General features: G+C 50.2%; 1 pseudogene; it reads right to left on the bottom strand.

Annotated features, from left to right (window-relative positions):
* LOC127543109 (AN1-type zinc finger protein 4-like) overlaps nt 1–5,671 on the bottom strand; it is a 123,872-nt pseudogene extending 118,201 nt beyond the window's left edge.
* Between the last annotated feature and the right edge of the window lie 2,674 nt (nt 5,672–8,345).

Below are 8,345 nucleotides of genomic sequence, written 5' to 3' on the forward strand. Positions count from 1 at the left end.
CTCAGTTTGGGAAGTAAAGCTGGAAACGGAGAATAACTCCAAATCACTTAGAAGTGTGTACCCTCAAAAAGCAACATCACAACAGTTTGTCCGCCAGATCAACTGGAATCCATCGACAAATTAAAGCAAGAGTTTGAAAATGAGTTTGAAATAATCCTAGAAATGAGAGGGATAGAGCAAAGATTGGAAAAGAAATGAGTTTCAGAGGAAAAGCTTGGAAAGAGAATCAACGGTTTGATTCGGTGAGTCCATAACACAATATTAAAATAACCAAAAGATCAAAAAAGCAGGGAAGAAAAATGTGAAGTAGTAGCCCTTTCTGGAAAACAACTGACCCCGGAAGAACAGATCAAAAAGGGATAAATCCAGAATCACTGGATTCCCTAGAAAGCCAAGACCAAAAAAACAAAAAACAAAAAACAAAAACACAGGTCTAGCCATCGTTATTATTTAAAGAAATAATGAAGGAAAAGTGCCCAGATCCGGTAGAATAGCAATAATAATAGCTATCACTTATGTAGCTCCAGAGGCAGCTGTTTTTGAATAATTCCCAGCTAAGTAAGGCCTTTACATTTTAAAATAAAGTTTGATTGTTATTTTAAAATGCAAAATCAATTCTTGGCTGAGGGGGGGGGAGGGAGGAGAAGGCCAAGAGAATCGGCCCCTCAGGCCATAGTCTGCACAATCTTATTCTAATGTAAGAATCCTAATGGCTTCAGAAGTTAAAAACAAAGTCAAGTAAGACATTTGGTACGTACGTATATATTATTTTATATATGTGTGTGTGTATACATATATATGCATATACATATACATATATACATATATATATATATATATATATATATTTTTTTTTTTTTAAGAAAAGGGAAGAAGGGGAAGATGGATAAGAAATGGGTTCAGGCCAGCCTTCCATCTACCATCTATGTGAACAAAACAGTTTAGTGGCACAACTGGAGCCACAGGGGAAGTCTGAGTCTTAGTCCTTTTGTGTCTGGTCATCAAAATCTCTCTTCCTTCAATTTCTGCTCTTGATCTTTCTGCTCTCTGCGGGTACAGCCCTCAGAATCGGGGAGAACTTCCTGCCCATCCTCCACTGCCTTTCGAGTTCCAATGTCCCATTTCCACCACCCACGCTCCTGAGATCTAGCCTAGATCTCCCCTACTTGAGTGACTTCAACTCTTTCGCGGTCGTCCTCTTCTGGACATAGTCCGGTTTGTGGACATCCCTCTTCAAATCTGGTGCTCAGACATGATCCGAACAGGGAAATGAACACCTCGCTAGGGCCTACTTGTCCAAGTGAATTGAGCCCTGACTACATTTCACAAGATGGCTAATGAAGCCGATATGCTTCTATGACTATATTCTATTTATATTACCGTCTATTTCTAAAATGTGTACTATGACTTATAAGGTGGGTATGGCCCAACTCCAGCAGCTGATACCTCGCCAGTGTGGGTGTTCCCTCGACTGCAGCCTGTCCCCAGAGGTTCCCTCAAACTCTTCACTAGGGGGCCGGCCACCCAAGGGGCTCTGACCAACCTTGGATACAAATGGAAGCTAGGATTGCCCCCAGGTCCCGGGCTCCTCTCTCCATGTGTCCTGCCCAGCTTCTCTTTTCCTCTCCGATATCACTTCTCCTGCATATCTGTCCTGGTCTATGATTTGTGGCCAGCTGCTCATGCCCACCCCGGGCCTGTTAGCTGCCAAGCTTGATTGCCCAGTCTTGTCCCGGGACAGCTGATTTTTATAATCCCCGATATAAAACATTACATTTAATCCTAGAAAATATCATCTTGCTGACCTGCAGCCCCCCATTTCTAGCCTGTTGAGATTAGACTCTGCCCTGCTTAGTTGAGGAAAAGCATTGAGATCCAGAAGGGAAGGGAAGAGAAGGGAAGCAAATGCTGTGAAACTAGCAGGGACCCAGGCAAGAGGGAAAGGCTCGGGAACTAGGCCTTAACTAGAGTCTATGGCGATGGTGATAACTGAGTCCCCAAAATAAAGTTCTTAGGACAGAGACTTCAGGATTGGGGAAGGGGAGGCTCTAGATAGTGGAATGGACGACAGGGGCCTAGAGAAAAGAAAGGCTTCACTTCGGTCCAATCACCCCACTTTCTCCCTCCCTTCCCAGAGTGCTTAGCACAAGCAGGGGCACAAAACACGCTCAATGAATTTCAATGGACTTTCTCAGGGGCCACGCCCAAGGAGCTTAAGAGGAAGGTCAGAAGGGATATCTGGAAAAAGGGGGCCAAGGGAATACCCCGTTGGTACAACGGAAATACAAGGAAATACAGGAATGCCCCGTTTCCCTTGAGTGGAGGTCTCTCCAAGGCTTATGGGAGTTCAGCAAGGAACTCCTCAATTATGGGGGAGAGGAAGGAAGCGGGGTACAATTTTCTGCTTTGGATGAAAGCGGTAGAACTTGGCCCTCATCTGAACTGGATTTGGAATCGGAACCCAACGCCGGACTTGAGCTCCTTTAATTTTTCTGTGTGACCTTGTGCCAGTCACTTCAAACCCTCCGAGCCTCCGCCCCCCATAAAGTAAGACTTCAAGGACAGGATAATGTGAGGGTCAAATTCTTTGTCCTTGTCCACAAAGAGCTCTCAGAACTCCCATCTAAATTCATTCTCTTTGCCCCTTAATCCCTCTCTCGGCCTCCTTCTCAATCGTGGTGGAGGGCGCCACCGCTCTCACCGCCCTTACCGCCCCCCCCCATATCCAATCTGTGGCCAAATCCTGTTTCTTCTGCCCTTGTAACATCTCTTGGTAGAACCCCCTTTCCTCCAGCACCCCGCTACAGCTCCTCACCACCTCCCATTTGGACTAGAGCGCAAGAACTCTGGGAGGGCTGCCTGGCAAGTCTCCCCACCCCTTTCCCTCACTCCCCCCTCACCCCCACTCCAGTCCAGTGATCTCCCTAAAGTGTACGGCGACTCGTGGGACTCTTCCCCGCCCCCCCCCAGCCCCACCCCATTCAGCAAGGTCCGGGAGCCCCAGTTCCCTCCAGGATCAAATCTGCAACGGTCCCTTTGGCTGGGATAGCCTCTCCGAATGCAGCCCCTCCTACCTTCCCAGCGCTCTTTCCCAGGGCCAAGGCACTCCTCCAGATTCCGAGCATTTTCTTGGGCCGTTCCCTATTCTGGACCGCTCTCCCCTCTCCTTTCTGCTGCTGGCTTCCTTCTAGCCTGGGCTAAAACCTCACCTTCCGCCCGAAGCCTTTCCTGATCCTACTTAATAGATTAGTGCCTTCCCCCGGTAGATTAGCTCCAATTTATCCCGTCTGCATCTTGCTTGCAAATTGTCTGCCCCATTAGATTGCGATCCGCTCGAGAGCAGGGATTAGGGATTGTTTTCTCCCTTCTCCCTATATCCCTCCAGCACTTAGCACAGGGCCTAACACTTACCTAATTGCTTAATAATAAATGCTTTCCAACTGACTCCTCGTTGTGCCCCCCCCCAGCCCCGTGCTCCCCTTTCTCTAACTTTCTCTTCCAGCCAGCCAGCCTGGAACCTGGGGCCAGCCGAGCCTCCCAGCCTCCTCTGTCTCTCACCCCCACAGCCAATCTGCTCGCACGTTCTGGCAATCCCGACTTGGAAACGTCTCTTATATGTGTCCTCTCCGCTGACACTGCCGCCACCTGTTGCAGGCCATCATCTCCCTCCCAGCCTCGTCTCCCCCCTCACCCCCCATTCCAGGCCATCCCTCCCCTCAGCTCTCAAGTGTTCTCCTGAAAATGCAGGGCTGACTCATATGACTCCCTACCCCACCCCTTTAATCAACTCCAGGGCCCCCTCCTCTTCCCTCCGGGATTAAACATGAACTCCTCTCTTTGCCTCTGAAAGCCTGTCCTAAGGCAAGCCCTCCTTACTTTTCCAGGCCTCTCTATGCCATCCCAAAGCCTGCCTATGTGCAGACTCCCAGCTTTTCCGCCTGGAATACTTACTCTGCCTCCTCATCTTTTTTCTCCGACTTCCTGAGAGTCCTTGTAATCTCAGCTACAATCTCACCGACTACCAGAAGTCTTTCCCAGTCCCTCTGCCATCCTAATGGCTTCCCTATGTGCAAGTCTCCCCTTTATCTTCTCTAGAAGATATTTGTGCAGAGCTTTTTGCATGCTGTCCCCCCACCTCATGAGTTTGTGAACTTCTTCGGGGCAGGGACTCCCTCCCCCCCCTTTTTTTTTTCTTATTAGTGTCCGATACAGAGCTGGCTGATTGATTGCTTCCTCTCCTACAGAGATTCCAAGGCGGCCCCGGAGAGGGGATGGTATGACCACAGGCTCTCTCCACAGAGAAATTGGGGGCTGGGGAGGAGAAGGGGAGTCATGGGGGCTCAGGGAGCATTCTAAAAGCTCTAGCTAGGAATGTGATCTTTGACTACCTGAAGAATTCCCAGGAGACCTGAGGCTGTGGTCACAGGGTGGTAGGGCCAACTCTGAGCTGGTGAAGGTAGGGAGTTTCCAGGATCTCGTGAGGAGTCCCCCACCCACCCATAAGTTCCATAAGGGCAGAAGCTATTTTGGGTGGGTCTCTCTCTCCCCAACACATAGCTCAATGACTGGCCTATACATAGTACACTTAAGTGTCTGCTGAATGAATGAAGGCCGCTGGTGTTCGGGAGGTCTAGCTGTGGATAAGGGGTGGGGGCCGGAAGCCGGAGGATTAGTATGACTACGTCTAGAACTGGAAGGGGACCTTAGAGAATACAGCTAGAGAGCTGATCCCTCCCCTGTGTCCCCCCCCAATGTTACAGATGAAGACCCTGAGACCGAGACCGAGACTTACCTGAGAACTTCTAAGTTGCGCCTTGGCTTCGGGTCCGATTCCAGCCCAGCTGGGCCTGGTCCCACCTCTCGTCCCTTTCACCAAACCTCACTGCCCAGGAGTCTGGGCAGATTGAGGCTCAGCAGCAGGGAACAGGACCCCAAGCAGGGCTTGGAGGACAGAAGCAGGATTCTAGTTCCTCAGAAGACTGGCCAGGGCACGGGGGCTAGGGCTTCGGTCCTGAAGGAAGGGAGTGGAGGGGCAGGGCCTTGTGGCTCTGGGACCCGAGCAGCTCCAGGATGGGAGGCGGGCCAGCCAGCTGACTCTTATAAGGGAGAGAGCTCCTCCGAGCTATGAATAAGACCTGAGCTATGAATGAGAATGAAGACAACAGATTCTCTGCCTGAAGCCAGCATTTATCGTTACCTGGGACGGTCAGGGGGCGGCTGGGGTGGGGGCGGGGGGCAGGGGCAGTATTGTGTAACCAGGGGAGGCAGGTCGGCCTTCGGCAAAGGTGTTTAGCTCGCCAAGGAGAAGTTACCCGGAAGCCCCCACTCCCTGCAGGAATTAGGAAAACCATTATCTCTGCCTGAAGTCCACGGAGGAGGCCTCTTTCCCTACCCCCCCCCCAACCCCAATCCAGGGTTTGGGTCCTACCCAATCCAGCCTGACGTTTTTAAGTACCTACTATGCACAAACCCCCCATGCTTGGAGGTGAAACCCAGAAACCAAAAGTGCCAAATGAGCAAGGGGGGAGGGGAGGAGGAAGTGGACAAGACAGACAAAAGAAAAATAAAAAAAGAGAGCACTTACGACTTGGATACCGGGGAAGGCTTCGGTGGGAGGCGGGAGCCATGGAGCATTCAGGTGGAGGTACAGGAGTCCATTCCTGCCGGGCATGCGTGAGGGACAGCTGGTACGTGAGATGGGCAAGGCAGTGTTGCTGTAGGACAGAGCTCCTTTGCCTTTTGTGGGGGTTGGACCTCTTGGATAGTCTAGTTAAGCCTAGGGTCCGTTTTCAGAAGGTTTTAAATATAGCAAATAAAATGCATCGTAATACAAAGGAAACCATTTGTATTGAAATATAGTTGCCAATACATTTAAAGGCTTTAACATTTTCCAAGTTGATGGCCCCCAAGTTAAGAAGTGGGATGGGCGGGGAGGGCAGACTGGGGAAATTGTCCAATTAACTTGAGAAGCTTTACAAGTTTGGGGATCTCCAAGGGGACCTAGGATTGAAGAACTTGCACATGCGCAAGTGACTCATTCTAAATTTGGTGTGGAACAATTGGAGATTAATTGGTTGTTTGGGACCGTTGTGGGACGAATTCATGCGGTCTGAGCCACTCCTCTGTCAAAGTCTCCATCACAGGCTTTGTCTTTTTCGCCTATTTTGTCTTTGCCCCCTCTTCAGATGGATCCAGTTATGAACCTGCCGCCCCCCCACATACACCCTCACCTCCCAGGAAGGAACCGCTAATGGCTGTCTTAAAGCAGAACCATGGAATCATTCTGTGTTCTGATCCACACCTCCTAGAGAGCGGCCTTCTGGACCCCACGGTCCCAGCCCAGACAGAATGGCGTAATTTCCAAGCTCAAGAGATGACACCCCGTGCAGCTGGGAGCCACATGCGATCTTGGACTGAACAGAGCCTCAGTGCCCAGGATGTGGGAAGTGGCCTCTATCCAGGGCCAGCTTACCCTACCCCTGAAATGTTGGCCTTAGTTCTGGGCTCCGAGGCCTAGGAAAGACTCCCATGGCGAACCGGAGGATCCAGATGTAAGCAGTCAGGCTGCTGGGAAGTCTTTAAGTTTACACCATACGGGGGACCGGCGGAAGGAGATGGGAACAGAGAACCCCGAGTAACCTTGGGGGATCCAATAATGGCACGGCCTCCAGCCAGGGCAATGGGCTGCGCCTGGCCAGAGGGGCTGGTTAGCCATCTTCAGGAGCGCAGTTTGATAGGAGATTCTATTTTAGGTGTGGGTTTGATAAGACAGTGTCCCTTCCGGCTCTGAGTTTCTGAGGCAGGGTGGTGAGGAACCCCAAACCCCAGGGTTCCAAAGCATGGCCTCGCTTACCTAAATTCAAAAGTTTGAGGAAGCCTTCAAAAAAGAGAAGAGGAATTCTGGGCAGTGCTCACTTCTTGGAGAGAGGTGGGGTCCACTTCTGTGGCCCCTAGGGCTAGCAGGGAGAAATAGCAAGGTAACTGGTGAGCCAAAGAATGGTCTTTGCCCTCCTTCCGTACCATGGATTATTTAGACAATAAAGGGACGATGGGCGAGGGGTCCTCTCTGCAGCAACTCCATTTTGCTTTCTTTCTGGATGTCTAAACTCTTAGAGTAGTACCAGAGGGCTGAATCCCTGTGCAGGGGCATGCTGGTAAATGTTTCATTAACAACCAGCTCTCCAAGGGGGGAAAAAAGTACTTGTGACACTTTTCAATTTAATCTGTGATATTAAGATTTTGTCCATCACTCTCTTAATGAAGTCCCGGCGATCAACAAAACGATAAATCAAATTCTGATATGTAACATTTGCCAATTTCTGAGGTGTAAATAATGTTCGTGCTGAAAATGTCACTATCAGCTGGGGTTTGAGCTGGCTAGAGCACAGCTCTGTGCCTGTGTGGGTACCTGGATGAAGGGCGTGGGAAGGAAGGTGATAATGAGACTCACCTGAATGTTGGAAGGATGCTTTTCTACTGAATTCCAAGGGAGTCCAAGCCCGGGGTAGTCCCATATAGTTGGAGACCTGGATTCATCTCTGGAGCAAAAGCAGGATTCACCAGAATGCCAGGGGGTTGCCCCGCTAGCAGCTGCAAATCTCCACCCCCCTGCCCACAAGGGGAACCCAAGGATTCATTTAGACTGGGTGTGCCTCTGAGCCTCTCCCGATGGAAAAAGAAGGTAGGATGGAAGAGAAGGGTTGTACTGATTATGGGCCACTTGGGGTCCCTTCTATCCTGGGCCATTCAGCATTTTCTATGGGGTGAAATAAAGGCTGTCCTAGATCTTGTTAGCGTGAGGGGAAAGGGAGTGTGGGCACCCTTTGACCCACATCTGTGGAGACCTGATGACGAGCTTTAGTCAAGCTACCTTCCAGGATGGGGCAAAGCAAGTGAGAGCTGTTCTCTGGAGGCTACACCCGAGACCGAATCCAATCTGTCTAAACCCAAAGTTTGGGGTGTTTGGGGCACTGGACCCTGAGTTCTATTGACTTGGGGGAACAGTCTAACTGGAAAATAGGATGTAGAGAATAGGGAGAAAAGCGAGTTAAGATCTTGTCACAGAGGCAATTAGGACCCACTAAAAACTTTTGAAAAGGGGAAGTGACATGATTAAATGTGTGCCCTAGGAAGATTGTTGTGGCAGCTGAAAGGAGGACGACGGATGGCATGCCCTGGTTATGAAGGGCTTCTCCACCATGGGATCTCACGTCCCAGTTCTGAGGAGAACTGGCTGTGTAATCTTGGATAAGTTAGTGGGGTTAGTCAGTTAGTGGTGGCTTGGACTCGTTGAGGGCAGCCTCAACGATATGGTGGCACATGGATTTTGGTTTCCCGTCAACCAT

Source organism: Antechinus flavipes, chromosome X, assembly GCF_016432865.1.
Source record: "Antechinus flavipes isolate AdamAnt ecotype Samford, QLD, Australia chromosome X, AdamAnt_v2, whole genome shotgun sequence".
NCBI lineage: Eukaryota > Metazoa > Chordata > Mammalia > Dasyuromorphia > Dasyuridae > Antechinus > Antechinus flavipes.